General features: G+C 37.6%; 1 protein-coding gene across 1 annotated transcript in view; it reads right to left on the bottom strand.

The window, feature by feature from the left end:
• Nucleotides 1-16570, bottom strand: part of KCNN2 (potassium calcium-activated channel subfamily N member 2) — a 523285-nt gene that overhangs the window by 230375 nt on the left and 276340 nt on the right. The window contains exon 4 of the mRNA XM_058277220.1: nt 14982-15054. The gene's annotated coding sequence lies outside the window, so the exon portion shown is untranslated. The remainder of the gene's footprint in view (nt 1-14981; nt 15055-16570) is intronic.

Raw genomic sequence — 16570 nt, 5'->3', positions numbered from 1 at the left:
CAAACTCATGATTTGATGAGCTTATCAACTAGGGGGTCTCATGTACCACCCAGTCTCTGATAATCCTCAGAGGCCCTTCACAGAGGGATGGGAGATGTGAGAGAGGGTAGGCTTGCCCTTCTGTTCTGTGCCTGCTGCCCTGCCAATTGGAACAGCCCTTCTCTGTGGCATTCACTCACATTTGTGAAGTGGAAATTCTGAGAAAGTAAAAACAAAACAAAGCAGTGTTGTATATCTTGGCAGTGCCATCACCAAGAGCCATTTAATAGTGACTAGCTCAAATGGTTCTATATGGAAATCACCCCCTAATAACTAAGCCTTACGACTCCTGGCTGGATTCTAGAGAGTGGTTCCCATCTTAGAGTCCCCAAGTCTCTGGGAGGCAATTCTGATCACGACCTTCTTCCTCTGCTCTTTTGGTTTAGGAGTCACCTCCACAGACTCTGATCCTCTCCTTTGGAAAAGTAAAGGACTTGACTTGGTGTTTGCACAAATGAAGCTTTATATTAATTCATGTGAGTGCAAATTTTAGAAATAAGGGCTAGTGAGGCATAACAAGAGAGACAATATCACATTCAGCTTTCCAGGCTATTTGTCTTTCTTGTTTTTCATAAAATGTCAGATAATCTTTGGAATAGAAAACCTATAACTAATTCTATAAATTCCACATTGAAAGGATAATAACCATAAAAACATGTGTTAATAATAAAGGTTGGTGACAGAAATCAGGTAAATGAAGGTAGAAAGGCAAGCTAATGCATGATAAATGAGTTAGTACATTGGAATAGACACTTGTTTCCATTCATCAGCTATTTATGTTTTCTGATAATTTGGCTTAGATGATTTTCCAAGATGTATGACCTTTTGTGAGTGTTAACGTATACAAGGGCACCCTGTGGACAATCTAGGGAGCAAATAAGGTTATTTGGTAAGCATCAATTGGGAGGGCCTGGGAGTGGAATGAGAAGGAAGTAGCATTTAAGATGGTTTAGTGTAGTTGGTGATGGGGTCCCTGCAAAGGATGTAACATTCTCCCAGAAAGTAAAAATGGTCAAGAAAGCTTCTAAGGAGAGAAAAATATACCCTCAATTTTCCATCAAGAAAAGATAATTTATAAGACAGACTTAAAGTAGCCCAAATTAGCCACAATTCACATAACAAATTCTGGCTTTAATGTAAATAGTAATAGGGTATAAAATTCTCTCTTCTATGAAAAACCCTTTAATAACTATTTAGAGAGTAATATTTCCTCAGGGAAAATAAAATAATTTTATGTAAGAGGACAATGGGGATTTTTAAAAAATCTTGTTGTTTAACTAAGTAAAATTATATTCTAAAAAACCCACTGCTGCATAACAATAAGAAAAGTTCTATGGCTATTTTGTCTTAGAATTCAAGGGTCAACAACTACCTTTCTATGACTCTGGTTCCCTGGAAATTGAGATGATTTTTTCCTTTAATATATAATATCAGTGACATGGATGATTTCAAACTGATACTCATAAACTCCCATCACCAAGTGCAGTTCCATAAGCTAAAGAAAACTCTCAGACTATAAAGAATAGGAATGGGAAGTGAATAGAACCAGAGATGCCTTTAGAGTTAATGAGAAAGCCTACCTAGAAAAGCCTCATTAAGTAAGGAAGAGGGAAGCATGCTTATGTGTGTAGCATCTTAATCTCGGTAACCCAGATGGGATAAGGAGAGAGGTTGATCAGGGATGGAATGCTCATATTATCTTAATAGTGTGGAGCTATTTAAGGCATTCTCAAGAGAAATCATAGAACTCTACTGAAAAGGGGGCTTCTGGTAGAAATGGAAAACAAGCAGAATGCATAATGTCTTACACATTTGATAAGATTCAGCTAGGAAAACCTTGTTATGCTAGAGTATGCTCATCCTTGATTGGTTTACAATACAAGGAATTTGTGTAATGTGTGAGTTAGGCTTGAAAGCCTACATGCTTATGTCCGTGAGAGGACTTGCACTTGTAATCATAGAAATGGTCGCATTGGAGGGCAGCATACTTCCTGGAACAGGAATGCACAGTGGTTACTTACAAGCAAAAAATCAGGTTGGGGTCCACTGGGTAGAGGGCTACCTCAGGGTAGCCATTTGTGTGGTAGAACTGATGCATGTTAAGGCTGCCAGCACCCAATTCCAGGACTACCGTGGTCTTTACACTTTGCTTATGATGCCAACTCTTTGCAGTTAGTAGCTCAAATTAAAATCTTTAATGTTTCAAAATAATCACCTAGAGTATTTTTTCCAGGACTGTCAAAGAGAACTGTGACCATCATGGACAGATATACATTAATACCGTGAGAAGGACTTCAACTCTGCTGTTGACTGCGAAGGAGGAATTACTTTCTGGTTTTCTTTTTGTTGTTGTTATTCAACAGTTCCTCGTTTCCTGACAGAGGCACATGACCTTTTTTTAAAAAATTTTTTTCAATTTATCCCCCTACCTTGGTACTTTTGTTTGCTGTCTGCTCTCTTGTTCATTTAGTGCACATTCTCCCTTTGCTGCATCATCTTGCCGTGCCAGCTTCCATGGGTATGGGCTGTCAGCTCTCTGCAGGCGCAGGCCAACAGCTCTCCATGGGTGCAGGCCAGCTTGCAAAGGAGGCTCTGGGAAGTGAACCTAGGTCCTCCCACATGTAGACGGAAGCCCAATCGACTGAGTTATATCCACTTCCCATGACCTTTTAATTTATATTTCACGACATTCTTCTTTGTATAAAGAGGTGACTTGATCACTTTAGTTTATCTCCTATTTTTCATTTATGCAATTGGAATACTACGAAAGGGAAAGTTGGGAAATACTAAAATTATAGATCATAAAAAGATGATAATAAAAAGCAAAGACTACAATCCATACATAGTAAAAGTGACAGAATGAGTATAGATAATGATCATGTCTCAATTATGAAGAAAATGTTTAGTTATAGAAATGATGAAAAGGATGGGAAATATGAATTTTTTTGGGGAAAAAGATGAACCATTTCTAACAATAGAGTCTATCATTAAGGCATATTTAACTGGGAGCTTAAAATAATCATCACCTAATTAGAGGGAAGTCTGTAAATCAGGTTTATGTATACTTCCTCATTAAACTGTACTAAACACCTGTGGGGTAGAGAATATTCTCACCATACCCCTGAGAGTGTAGAAGTTCAGAGAGAATTTCCTGTTTGCCTTTTGCCGAGCTCAGGATGAATGAAGGGATCCGAGTTAGTCTCCACTTTTTGGCAATGGCCCCTTTGCTGAGGAAGATCTCCCAGAAATTTCCAACTCCTCTGTGAGAGGCAGGGGAAGTGCACAATCTGCAAGGTGCTAATCAGGTAGGCCATTTTATTACTTGGCAATCTAGTAGTTTAACAAATGCAATCACCTCTCAGAAAAGGGAGGGTTTACTATATGAGATAAAGCTTAAAGACCCATATTTTCCATTTTATAAACAAATAGTTTAGCTACCAGAAACAGTTTGAGTTGTCCTATTGGGAGAAGGCATTGTTTTAGCTGAATGCTTAGCCATGGAATGAGAGCCAGGCTGGGAAGGGGTCAAGCCAAACGTGCAGATGAAGGGGGCAATCAAAGTCAAAGGGTGTGAGGGAAAGAGTGCTTTTAGTTCTAAAGTTTGCATGCCTATCTGATTTAACACAGTATTTTTTTTTAAGATTTATTTTATTTATTTCTCTCCCCTTCCCCCCACCGCTCCAGTTGTCTCTTCTGTGTCCATTAGCTGCGTGTTCTTCTTTTTGTCTGCTTCCGTTGTTGTCAGCTGCATGGGAATCTGTGTTTCTTTGTTGTTGTTGTTGCGTCATCTTGCTGCCTCAGCGTCAGCTCTCCTGTGTGCAGCGCCATTCCTGGGCTGCACTTTCGCACTGGGCGGCTCTCCTTAAGGGGCGCACTCCTTGCGCATGGGGTTCCCCTACGCGGTTGCACCCCTGCGTGGCAGGGCACTCCTTGCGCATCAGCGCTACGCATGGGCCAGCTCCACACAGATCAAGGAGGCCCAGGGTTTGAACCTCGGACCTCCCGTGTGGTGGATGGACGCCCTAACCACTGGACCAAGTCTGCTTCCCTAACACAGCATTATAATTTTCTAAGTAAACATTTTAAAGAAACTCAGTGTCCCAATCTCAAGAGATGAAAGAGTTGGTCTCTTTTTAGATAAAAACACTGGCTTGACTTCATGCACTTTAACGGATATGGAAAATCTTTCCGGTTTCTTGAGATAAGACACGTGCAAACATGCAACCCCATCACCCACCCCATATACACATCAAATGCATCTGTAAACTGTTTATCCCCAAAGTTCCTTTTTCCCTTTTCCATCTTCCTACCAAAGTGGTCGCCAAAAGCCACCCAAACCAAATAGAAAAAGAAAAAGTGAGATGGACGTGGGTTAGGGTTAATAAGGACAAGTAAGTAGCCAGCCAGGCCTGAATACAGCTCTTCTGACTCCAGGTCCAAAGAAATTTAAACATGGTATCTATCTTCAATTTATTTTTGTTATTTTTATTATGTTTTTTGGAGACTCTCTTTTAGAGGATTTTCTTTAAACTCCAGAGATGGGGAATATCATCATAACATTTAGCATTACAGGAAAACTTGGAAATCATCTAGGCCAGTTGCCCTTTTTAGAAATAAGAAGACTGAAGCCCAGAGTGGTCAAATCATGTTTTCAAGGTCACAGAGCTAGTTGATAAATGAGTTGTAGGCAGGATCCAGGCATTTTTTTCCATTACAAGGAGCTCCCTTTACTAAGGATATGATTAAGGGTGACCTTAAAAACATTGACAATAGCTCAGCCAGTATTCTTAGCACTTCTTCTGCATTATAGAATTTAATTTTACAACAAACCTATTAAATAGGTACTATTATTATCACAATTTTACAGGTAGGGAATCTAAGGCACAGAGAAGTTAAATAAATTTCCCATGGTCATTGAGCTAGCAAATCCTAAAGCCAGGATTCAGTCTCAAGGTACTGTGGCTCTGGAACTCATGCACTTATACACTCTGCTAAAATTTTCTTTCTTGAATAATGTTGGTAAGGTGTATATAAACTTTGGAAGTCATATCACATTTCTGTATTTTAACTACAATTTGTTTTAATGAACCAAAATATTAATTTGCTAAATGGCTGACCTCTAGATATAATTCTCCCTTTTCAGAGTCTGAGGTTACAGAAAACTTGCAGTTTTTGAGAATCTAGTATGAAGAAAATAAGTTGAGCCATTAATAGAAGACCGTTTTCTTGAATAGATAACTGAAAAATGCTGCAATGAGAAAAGGCTGGTTCAGAAAAACTGGACAAGCATAGAAATGAAGTCAAATTGGAAAATTATAGATTGCCATAAGCAAGTTACTGGTGCTAGGAAATTATACATTCAGACATGAATTTTCTCAGGTTTGGGGTATATATTTCTAAAGCCACCATACTGAGATTTCTTCTAATTAATGTACAAGTCACTGTGAGGATTTAAATATATTTAAAAAATGGAATACAAACAGTGAAAACTGGATCAATGAAATAAATTAGCAATGTGTTCATTTTGAACTAATCTCCCCAAGTTTTCCCAGATGAAATTTCCAGATTGTTCAGATTATTAGTGACCAACCAAGGCAATCTGTATCATACACCATTTCTCCCAGGCCCTCTCTTAAATGGCAACTGCACTGCCCAGTGGTGCCTTACTGGAAACTGATGGGCCACCAGTCTCTGGGGATGTAAGGGAGTTAGGTATTTGCTATGAATTAGCTTTAGTTAATTTAGTCATTCACCATGATCAGACTCTAGTAAATGTATTTATCCTCTGACAATACACAGGTGGAACTTATCCACCTGGTCCCCTACAACCTCATGATTAGTAGTCTAATGCATTGAAAATAATTCTGAGAAAATTCTGCCACACATACAAGCATTTCTTAGGAGACTAGCACAAAAATGTCATACATAGTCTTCCCATAAATGGACTGTCTGGGTTCTCTGCCCTTTTGGGCACTCTGATTGGTACTTTGCATGAAAAGTTTACTCTGAGGCCAATACCCTGATAGCAAAACCAGCCTGCCTTCTCACTGAACATGTGCCAACGCCTCCATTTAGTGATGAGTGGAACAAAAGCTGGATATGTTGTTCATAGAAGGGCAGATATTCAAGGTCTTTGCTCTTATTGTGAAAAGTTGGAGGTATAATTTTCTAGCCCACTGCATGTCTTAGATACTATTCATTTAACCAATTAAAATGTATTTCTATCATCCCTGCTGCTAAGTAATGAATCTTCTAATGTAGATTTAGATCTTGATATTGCCTAGAGACCATCAGAAAGTGAATTTCTGATTGGTATTCTTTAAATGTTAACCAAACACTGTTTTAGAGTACATTCTTATTAATTTGTACAATATTTTTATCACATGTCCATACTGAAACGTTTTTTAAGAAATCACAGATTTTATAACCATCCAGGGAAAATCAATAGTCAAGGGCATTGCAGTGGTCATCGATCGACGTATGCCACATGGTCTTTCTGGAAAAAGGTCTCTCTCTCTTTCCCCCTTCCTTCTCTCCAATCTCACCTGGGAAGGCAGAGAACAGATCTGTGGCTTGTATTACTACACACAAACACTGTGGGCCCAGAAAGGTGGGAGGATTTCCAGTTTTCAATTTGCAAAGAAAAGCACCTGCGTCTACGGGAGCTCAGCTCTCTGATCAGGGTCTTCAGACTCGCAGACAAAGGTAAAAGAGAAAAGAAGGGAGAGGGATTCCTCTGAATTGCTCCAAGGAGTAAAGGAGCTAAAGCCAGCAGGACAGCATTCTTTTTTTCATTCATTTCTTCATTGTTTCTAAAACTATTTATTCAGATCCTACTATGTGCCAGGCACTGTGCTAGGGTACAGCAATGGAAAAGATATTCAAGGTCCTTGCTCTCATTGAGCTACACTGCAGTGAAGAGAGACAGACAATTAACATTTATACATATAAATATATGCCACACAAACAAAATAATTTTATATACTAATTGTTATCTAACCCATTAATATCATGATTGACAAAAGTGCATACAATCATGAAAAGCCCTGGAAGAACATTCCAGGTAAAGGAAACAAATAAAGCCAGGGACGTAAGTTTGTAAAGTAATGAAAAGATTAGGTCTGAGAAGTAAGCAAAGGCTTGGTTTTACAGTCCAGAGAAAGGCACAGGGATTTAATTTCAAGTGTGAGGTGAAGCCATTGGAAAATTTAAGTAGAGGAGTGATATGGTCTGATTTATTTCAGAAAGAACATTCCAGCTGCTGTGTGCAGAACAGATTATTGAGAGACTAAAGTGGAAGGAGGGAGAAAGTAAGGAGGCTCTCGCAGAGTGTAAAGAACGGTGGTGTCTTGGAGGAGGATGGTGAGAGTGAATATAGAGAGAAGGACAGATTCAGGATAACTTTTGAGGTAGGACTGCAAAGACTTGATGTTGAATTGAAAGTGGGCTGGGTGGGAAAAAAGAAACAAGGATGACATCTAAGTTTTTTTGTTTCCTTCAAAAACTTTGAAAAACTATTAAATTACAGAGTTGAAAGTCAACACCAGCCCTGATTTTACTACCTTCTAGATTCATCTCTATCCCCATAGACTCTGGATGCTCTGATTTATGCCTCTGACCTAAGAGTAACTTAACTCTAAACTGCCTCCAATCTCACCCTCCTGCAACTTCTTTCTTGCTAATGTGGTCATCTTTCCAGAATGAAAATCTGATCCTCCTACAACTGCTCCTCTCTACCTATGGGATAAATTTCAAATTCCTTACACCAGCAGACAAGGCCTTTCCTGATCTGGCTTCTGCCTGGCTCCTGCTTACTTCCTGGCCTCTCTCATCCATCATGTATCTGTCTCTTAACTTTCACCTCTGCACATCCTTCACTAAAGCCATAGACCTTGATACACTACTCAGAACACACTATGCACTCTGTACATTCTTGTTTTGCTTAGAAAGCCCTCCTTAGCACCTAAACCATCTGGAAAATTTCTTTTCCTTTGAAGAGTTAAATCAGGTTCTCATTCAGTTTCCTTCAGTCCAATTTAATTGACATTGCCTCTTATGTGTAGCTCTAATACTGCTTCATCTTGCACCTGAAAGGTCTGGTTCACACATCTCCCTCATTCCTGGAATGTAAGTTCCTTGAGGGCAGGCACCCAATGTTTTCCTCTTTGTACACCCAAGAGCCTTTTGCAGTGACTAGTACCTACTAAATAATCAATAAATATTAATTGAATAATTAAGTTAACACACTCTACACTATTTCCATTAGGCAGTCATCTCCATCAAGCCTCTGCATACATATCTTTACTGACTGCAAACTCAGTACTTCTCCATTTATGTATTCCATGTTTTTGTCCATCTGTTTTCATTCACTAATCCTATGGCCTTCTTGTTTTTCTAGATAATCATATATTTATCAAGTGAATGGGATCTCTGTTCTCATGGTCTCATAATCTAATGAGGAGTGCAGAGAGACACCAATAAACTAGAAAATTCTGTATGGTAAGTTCTATAAAGAAAATAATACAGGTTGATTTGATAGAGACAACAGAGATACTTACAGTGGGGGATTCAAGAATGCCTCTTTGAGGAGATGATATTTAAATTGACATCTGAATAACAACCAGAATAATAATAATAAGGAAGATACAGCCTTGGGAAGACTAAGGAAAAGAGGAATCCAGAGAGAAAGGATAGTTACTTCAAGGTCTCTGGGACAGAAATATACTCTGGGAAGTTCAAGGAATGGAAAAGCTATGTGGCTAGAGTATCAGGAGCCATGGAGAGAGTAGGAGAAGATGAACTGGCAGGGGCTAGATCGTGAAGGGTGGTGAAGACAAGAGATGGAATTCAGGTTTTATTTTAAGTGTAATAGAATACATTAGGAGAGCTGTTAGCAAGAGAGTGCCATGACATAAATTACACATTTAAAAGGGCACTTTGGATAATGTGAAGAGACGGCATTTTGGGAAAGAGTGGTAGTAATGCAGACTGAAGTGAAAGGAATTTGACGTATCTTTAGGAGGTAGAACCAACATTAACAGAGAAGGGAAAGACTGGGAGGAATCTTCATAAAGCTGAGTCAACTTATTGCCAAGACAAATATCCAGCTCTTTTTTCAAGGAGTCAATATGACCCCTTAATGGCCTTGGAGGCTTTATACAACTCTGGTTCCTAGAACCAGGCATAACTCAAGGAGTGTCAGTTTCAGGCAGACTATTATCTCCTACGGCCAGGACAAGGTTCTGTTATGTAGCCTGTGATAGCATTGGTTTAACTGGAAGTACAGAACCCAAGAATATCTGTCTGAACAAAGAAAATAGCCTTTACATAAGCCATTGATTTATTGGTGCTAAATGTAGGACTTCACATTTACCATTATTAATTTCTTTTCCTTATATTTATACCACCAACCAGGGCTTCTCTCTGTTCCCTTAATCTACTTATATTTACTTTTTTTTTTCCTTCCCACCCATTCCATCGTCAAAGCCTCTACATCTGAATTAGCCATTGAACTCCTTAAAGAGCAGTTGGCCAAGAGGAGTCAGCAATGTTTCCATCCATCTATCTTAAGGACAGTCTTAACATAGAAAAAAAGGGCTATTTAGATTTTTAAATTAAGTAAATAAAAGAATTTTCCTTGATCTTGCTATTGGTAAATTAAAGTACTTTTGCATTTTATAAATCCGTTTGAATATCAAAGTCTCATCTGTCAACTGGGGAGTTAATTAAAGAAACAATGGTAATGCTATTTTGACGCATAATCAGTTTAGGAAATGAGGATATGATCAAAGCATAGTTTGGTATTTTACTTCCAATTTTTACCATTTACCTTTGATTTCTGAGTGTAGATTCCCAAGGCAATCCTTCTTAGGATAATACAGAGCTCTGATATATACCGGAGGGAAGTATGTCAAACCTTCCACTCAATACTTGAAGCCATGAGGATTCTATTTTTCTGGCTTTTCTGCCTTCTTCCTAGAAACTGTCTATAGAGGAGGGAGATCTTTAAACACCGCACTCCTGTAGCACCGCTCCAGCTGCCCCTCTTTGTCTTCCCCTTCTGCTCTGGACTATCTCTCCCCCACAACCACATAAAATAGGACAGAGAGCCAGGCAAACTCGAAGCAAACACTTGGTTTTTCCCACTACAGACTCTGTAATTATGGCAAGGTATGCCCTGGCAACAAGCTACTTTTTTAAAAAGAGTAAGCCAATGAATTCTTATTGATTTACCAGCAAGAGCAAGTCCAATTTTATAAATTCATCAGATAACAAGATTTATGTGTTGGGAAAGTCAAGCATATAAATAATCACTGGGTAATAAAGACAGAATCATTCAAAATAATTGTGTACAGATTTTCCAGAGTTAATTGAAAACATTATCAGCCTTTTCTCCAAGTAAATAAACAGATTTCATTTAAAATCATTTTTAAAAAGTTATAGTTTCAAGGGATTAAGGGATAAAAGGATGAGCACAGGAAATCAATATTCTGATAAGGAAGAGAAAAACTGATTTAAGGCACAGATATGATAAAGAAAAGCTTTGACCAAAGTGCAATACTAAAATACTGAAAAAAACAGACTATAAGCTAAAAGGATCTAATACCTACTATGATTCTTATTTTTCTGATGTATTTACTGTGATAACTTCTTTTTAAGCTCCCTTCTGCAGTTAGTAGGGACTGCTTTAGCCCACATACCCTGTTCTACCAAAAACAGTTTTTGAAGGACTTTGTGAAAACATTAGACTAGGGTTCATTTTAAATGCATCTGTTTGGATATCAACTTTAAAGACACAAAAACTATTTGTCTCTTAATAGAAGCTACTCTATTGTACTCCCTACAATCTTAAAATTGGTGGAATAAATGTTTTTAATTTGTGTATAAGTAGGACTTAGGGATTGTAATATGGAAGATTCTTTTCCCCTTCATGCAGAAACATGTAAAGGTCTTTTACAATACATTGGCTCATTTAAAAAAATAAAGAATATAGAGAAATGCTTTTTATACTTTCTATTTTTTGGTATTAGTTTTCTTTAAGACAGAGCCTCTTCTAAATATTCTAATGGAAAAAAAGCACAATTTATTTTTAGGGTTCCATCTTTTCCAGAAATATTTCCATTTGATAAAAATACTTTTTGTCAGCAAATATCAGAAGAGGTCTATAAAATTATTAAGTAAAAAAAATACATGTTTTGTCACATTTCTCTTGCTGAACATCTTTACTACTTCATTAATGACCATGTTGAAGAAGTGAATTTACACTTGCCTTAAAACTGAACACAAAAAGGCTCACAAATTACTGTGTAATAAGAACTCAAAAAAGATGTAATAAGCATCCGATAATCTGTTACAACCATGAAACTTTCTGAAAATTATTATAAAAGATACATACTCTGTAAAGAGCCCATTGTGTAAACAGAGACACAATAGATAAAATAAAAGCCAATAATAAAAATAAAACCACATCTTCTCCTTCTCTTTAAGTATCATGTCTGAAAGTTTCACAATAAATTAGGGAAAAAAGGCATTGTCAACCTTTTTTGCTGTTAGCTTTAAGGGAACAGTCCAGGAAAAAGGTCTGTCACTTACCTGTTGTACCTCTTTCCTCTGCTTCTGCTGTCAGGTAGGATGCTCACCTCTAGTCTCACTATGGATTTCACCAGGTGCTCTTATCCTCCCATCTGACATGCATGTCCATAAAACAGTCCCTCTCTTTTCTGATTGTGAATTCCTGACATTCCTTATTTAGGGGTCCAAGGCACTAGGAAAAATATCTAGGTCCATAGCCCCAGCATCCTAGATGGAATGAAAGGTAGTCATTAACTTTTGCTGAGAAAGAAAGGAAGAAAAAACTACTTTCCTCTTGAAGAAAAAGTTGAAAGGATCTTCTTGAGCACTCTAGGTATAAAGAAAGACAATTCAAGAAGTGCTACATCCCCCAAAAGAAGCAGAGCTCTTTGGGATGAAAGCAGTTTTTAACAAGCCAGGGGAAAGTCTGTGTTTATCAGAGGGATGCCTGTGGTAGCGGAGCTGCTTGTTGAAGTGGCTGGGTGGGAAGGAGGAATGAAGCCTTCATGACAGCCCTGGCTGCCCACTTCTCTTTTCAGTCCCAGCTTTCCTCTTGTGTGGCCTTCCACACACACCATGTCCTACATACACACACACATACACAGTGCAATGAAAGCACCAGATCTTTCAGGATGAGCTTGGTATGGCTGTGAAACTACTACAAATAGAGAATAATAATTTAGGGGGCTTTTCTTAGGATGCTTATGTTCATAAACTACTGATTTATATTGTGTAGTTCTGCTCTGTTAGCAAGAGTAGAATAGAAAAGCATGTGAGACTTTTCCTCACATAGGATAAAATAAGGGGCCTCATGGCTGTTTGTTTTTTTGAGGTACTGGGGTCAGGGATTGAACCTAGGACCTTCTAAGTGGGAAGCCAGCACTCAACCACTGAGCCAAATCGGCTTCCCCTAAGTTGTTTTTTTTCATTTGCTTGTTACTTGCTTTTTTATGGTTTTAGGAGGCACCAGGAATAGAACCCAGGACCTCCCATGTGGGAAGCAGGCGATCAATCACTTGAGCCACATTGGCAACCCTCGTGGCTGTTTTTATGAAGTCCATAATGTATAATAGTTTTCACTGATGTGATAGAGAACAGAGAAGGAATACTGAACCACCTGTCCTACTATATGAAGCTTGGTATATAGTCCCTCTTATGAAGTTCCTTGGTTGCCCCAGTTGTTAGAAAAAGAAGAAAGAAATTCTGTCATCTCAAGCTTATATCTCATCTCTAGGGGTCTCTCAAATTTATTTCTCTCCATTCTATTACATTATTATATTTTTATTATCTTGATTTTTGTTGCATCTGATAACTCAACTTAGAAATAGGTAGGGTATAAAGAAATAAATGTTAATAGAAAAATATTTTTAAAATATAAGAAACCACTAAAGAAAAAATTTTATAAACTACAAGTAAATTATATTACTATGTTATTCTGTTTTTCCCGTTAAATATAAGAAAATAAACTCAGAGACAAGGAGCAGTAAAGGAATTCTATATTTTCTGAAGGAAAAAGCAAAGCAACCAATTAAACACTATGTAACAGGAGAAGATACACGTTTTAATAGAGACAGGTAGAATGCACAGATTACCACATCTAATGCACAGTTATTTTATTTTGAGGTCAAGAATTTATTGAATGTTATAAAGGACTTAATGGAGTCATTCGTTCTATTAAGCACCCTTTAGAAAGGACCATATAATAAAAATAACTAGCATTTATTTAGTACTGCTTAATGTCAGGCACTATACTATGTTTTCTTGAATACTTAAAAATACCTTGCAAGATAGGTATTATTACTTTTATTCTAAAAACATGTAAACTTAGACTCATAGAAGTAAGCACCTTGCTCAAAGTTACATATCTAAAAGAGTAGGATTCAAACTAAGGTCTCTAATTCCTTACCTTGGAATCTTCCATTAAGCCACAGTGACTTCCCATTAGCCTAGACTTAGGGTTACAACATCAAATGCTAAGAACAGGTAAGTAGGCCATAAAAAAATGCAAGAAGCAGCTAGTTGTAATGGCAACCGGCATCAAAATTCAATGCTGAGGAAAGGTCCATAGCAAACCTGGGAGCTCTAACTTCCTCCCCCTTCTATGAGGAGTCGATGCTACTCAACTCCAACTCATCGCTATCATGAGGGCATATGGAACCAGGATTATAATGAACTTTATATTCAGAGAATTTAGAAATTAATGATTGTGTGTGATATCTATTTTTAAATATTGGCTCAAATGTGGCTTGCCAATCAAGTCACATTCATATCCTGGGTACCATTTGTTTGTGAACTTTGTCCTAGATATATCCTTAAAAAGTTAGAGTCAACCTGCTTAAATTTTTATGGTTAGGGAGTCACAATCTACTCAGCACCATGGGTGTGTAATGAATGGTCTCTGGACAGATGGAGATAAGTATTAAGCTCCATTCAATTACTTCCAGGCTGAGACTTCCAGGCAGTAGCAAGAACAGTCAAACCAATGTAAATCTACGTCTGGTCCAAAATAGACCATGGCACTGCTCTCATGGAATCGTTGTTGCATGTTTCACAGACTCTTGTCTGCATTTCTTTAGGGACCATAGACTTTATCATATCATTTACAGGATCCAATTATTAGCTGTCTTTTGGATGCCATTTTCATCAAACTTACCTAGATATGCCCTGTGCACTCTACCTTTTTCATATTATCAGCTGACATTTCTATCCAACTACTGGAAATGTCTCTAATTTTGTTCTGACACATCAAAGGAGATACAGCAGCCTTTCATTTCTAAACCGCTGGTCTCCCAGAACCTTTGAAAATGAGCTCAACATTAGGCTTGCTCTCTCTCTGCTCCTTAATAAAAGGGACACTTCCCAATTCTCCTAGCATCCTTTGTGGCTGGGCTTAGACATCCAATGAGATTTCAGTTACAATGAAGAAGCTCTGTCACGTTCCCCAACCCTAAATCCAAAACTGCTAGAATAACAGAAAACGCTCCTGACACTGGGGATAGGCATTAGATACAGCAAAAACCTAGTTTGTTAATAATGTAATATTCCTTTTAGCTAAGGTTTATCCAATAGGTTTGTTACTTCCAATCTCTTTACAAGACTAGAAAAACAAACATGCAGATCACTCTCACTAATAGATTTCTCTCAAGTTTCCTAGATTGTTAGCAGACCATTACCAAGAATGTGCTACCTTACCTTTGTGCATATAGCACAAATAGAAATCACACAGAACCAAGAAATAGAGGCAAATCTGTTTGGGTTATCAGAACAGCTCACAGAAGGAGATCGATCCTTGCTATATTAATTGCTAAGATACTAAGCCACTCCTGTGATATGTAAGAAAGGGCACTGAATTTGAGCGTTTGTATTCTTACCTGTAAATCCTCTTCTCTTCATATTGAGATCCATTACTTTTATTTCCAGGAAATCAGCTTTGCATATCTCTTCCTGAAAAACAAAATAAAATGTCTCCCATTCACTTTTTTGGAAGCCAGGAAAAATGTTTTTAAAATCCTCAAGTGTTTAGGTTTATTTCATTTAGCCTAACTCCAACTTATGCCTAATTTTAATAGCTGGATTAGTTTTTGTTGATTTGAATCTAATTATTATAATATCGCCAGGTGGTCAGTGAATAATTCTTTTTGGAAATCTTCAAGAACTTTCCAGTTACCGTGTTTATGTCCTCCACAAATGTGGTCCATGGATCTTTATGTTCATGGCTTTAAAAAATCATATTTAGGCTTCAATGCCTGGAAATCATCAGCAGAACTCACAGAATGCCTTGCTATTTTGATTGTCTACACTTTTCTCACACTTTTTGCCAAAACCTTGTCTCCATAGAACTTTATTCCTGGAAATGTCCTACTACCTTAAATCTGAAAGGGATGTTAGGGTAGTGCCCTATACTAGGGTGACTATTCATTTTGGTTTTCAACAGAACAGTCCTGGTTTCCACCTGCTGTCCTGGGTAATTATCAACGGTACTTCCTTTCACTCTCGAAGGTGTTCCAGGTTGCCAGTTTGAATGATTAATTATATGCCTTCTTCATGCTATGACTCTCTTCTTCAGAGTGCTCTGTAGCTCCCAGGTTAATGGGAGCAAATCAAATGAATTAGTTAATAATATATTCATTATTATGAAAGTGAGCCAGTAAAATTATTTTGAAAGTCTTGCTTAGTTAATGTAAATTCTCACTCAATATTCAGAAATCCATATGATAAAGAGCTTCTTACATTTAATTTCAGAGATTATGTTTTCTTCTCTGCAATAAATTTTATATGATTTTCTACCTGGTAAATGAGACTAAAACCTTGTACTATGCATTTACTTTTTGCTTTGGCTGTCAAGAAATAAAGCCTAATATTGTGTAAGAAATGCAATTTTCTTTAAAAAAACCTCCTGTACTCATCTATTCCCTGTTTCCTTCAGATAAACTCTGTCCTTTTTGATTCTGAAGTACTGTATCTTCCTTTATAATCAACCTCGTGCATTCTTTCCAAAGTTGGTCAAGTATATATATTTTTAAATATAACATTCCAAAAAACTCACTATCCTTGTCCATCCTAAATACGATATATTAAAAGAGGTACATGGGTACCATTTCATGATGGAACAGCTACCTTTAATCAGTGTTCTACTGAGGATGATAGTGAGATTTCTTAATGGCATTATAAGGATGACACCAGTCCTCAAGCTTAAATCACAAGTATCTGAATTCCCTGAGCACTTAGTATCCATTTTCCCCTTTCCTGTCCATATAAGAATTTAGAGGAAATAAGGAGCATTATTAGGCAAAAAGGCCTAGTACTCAAAAGCCTCAAGTAGAACAACTATGACCCCATCCAAATATTGAAATAAGCACGTTGAACATTCTTGCCCATGGCATTCAGCATAGTGGTAAAGAAAGTTGAGGGCTCTGTTCTAAGTTGGGATAGAAAGCAGAGGGAAAGAGAAAGTCCAGAG

This window comes from Dasypus novemcinctus, chromosome 2 (genome assembly GCF_030445035.2).
Source record: "Dasypus novemcinctus isolate mDasNov1 chromosome 2, mDasNov1.1.hap2, whole genome shotgun sequence".
In the NCBI taxonomy this organism is placed as follows: domain Eukaryota; kingdom Metazoa; phylum Chordata; class Mammalia; order Cingulata; family Dasypodidae; genus Dasypus; species Dasypus novemcinctus.
Note: the sequence above shows the minus strand (reverse complement) of the source record. Positions and strands in the feature narration are given on the sequence as shown.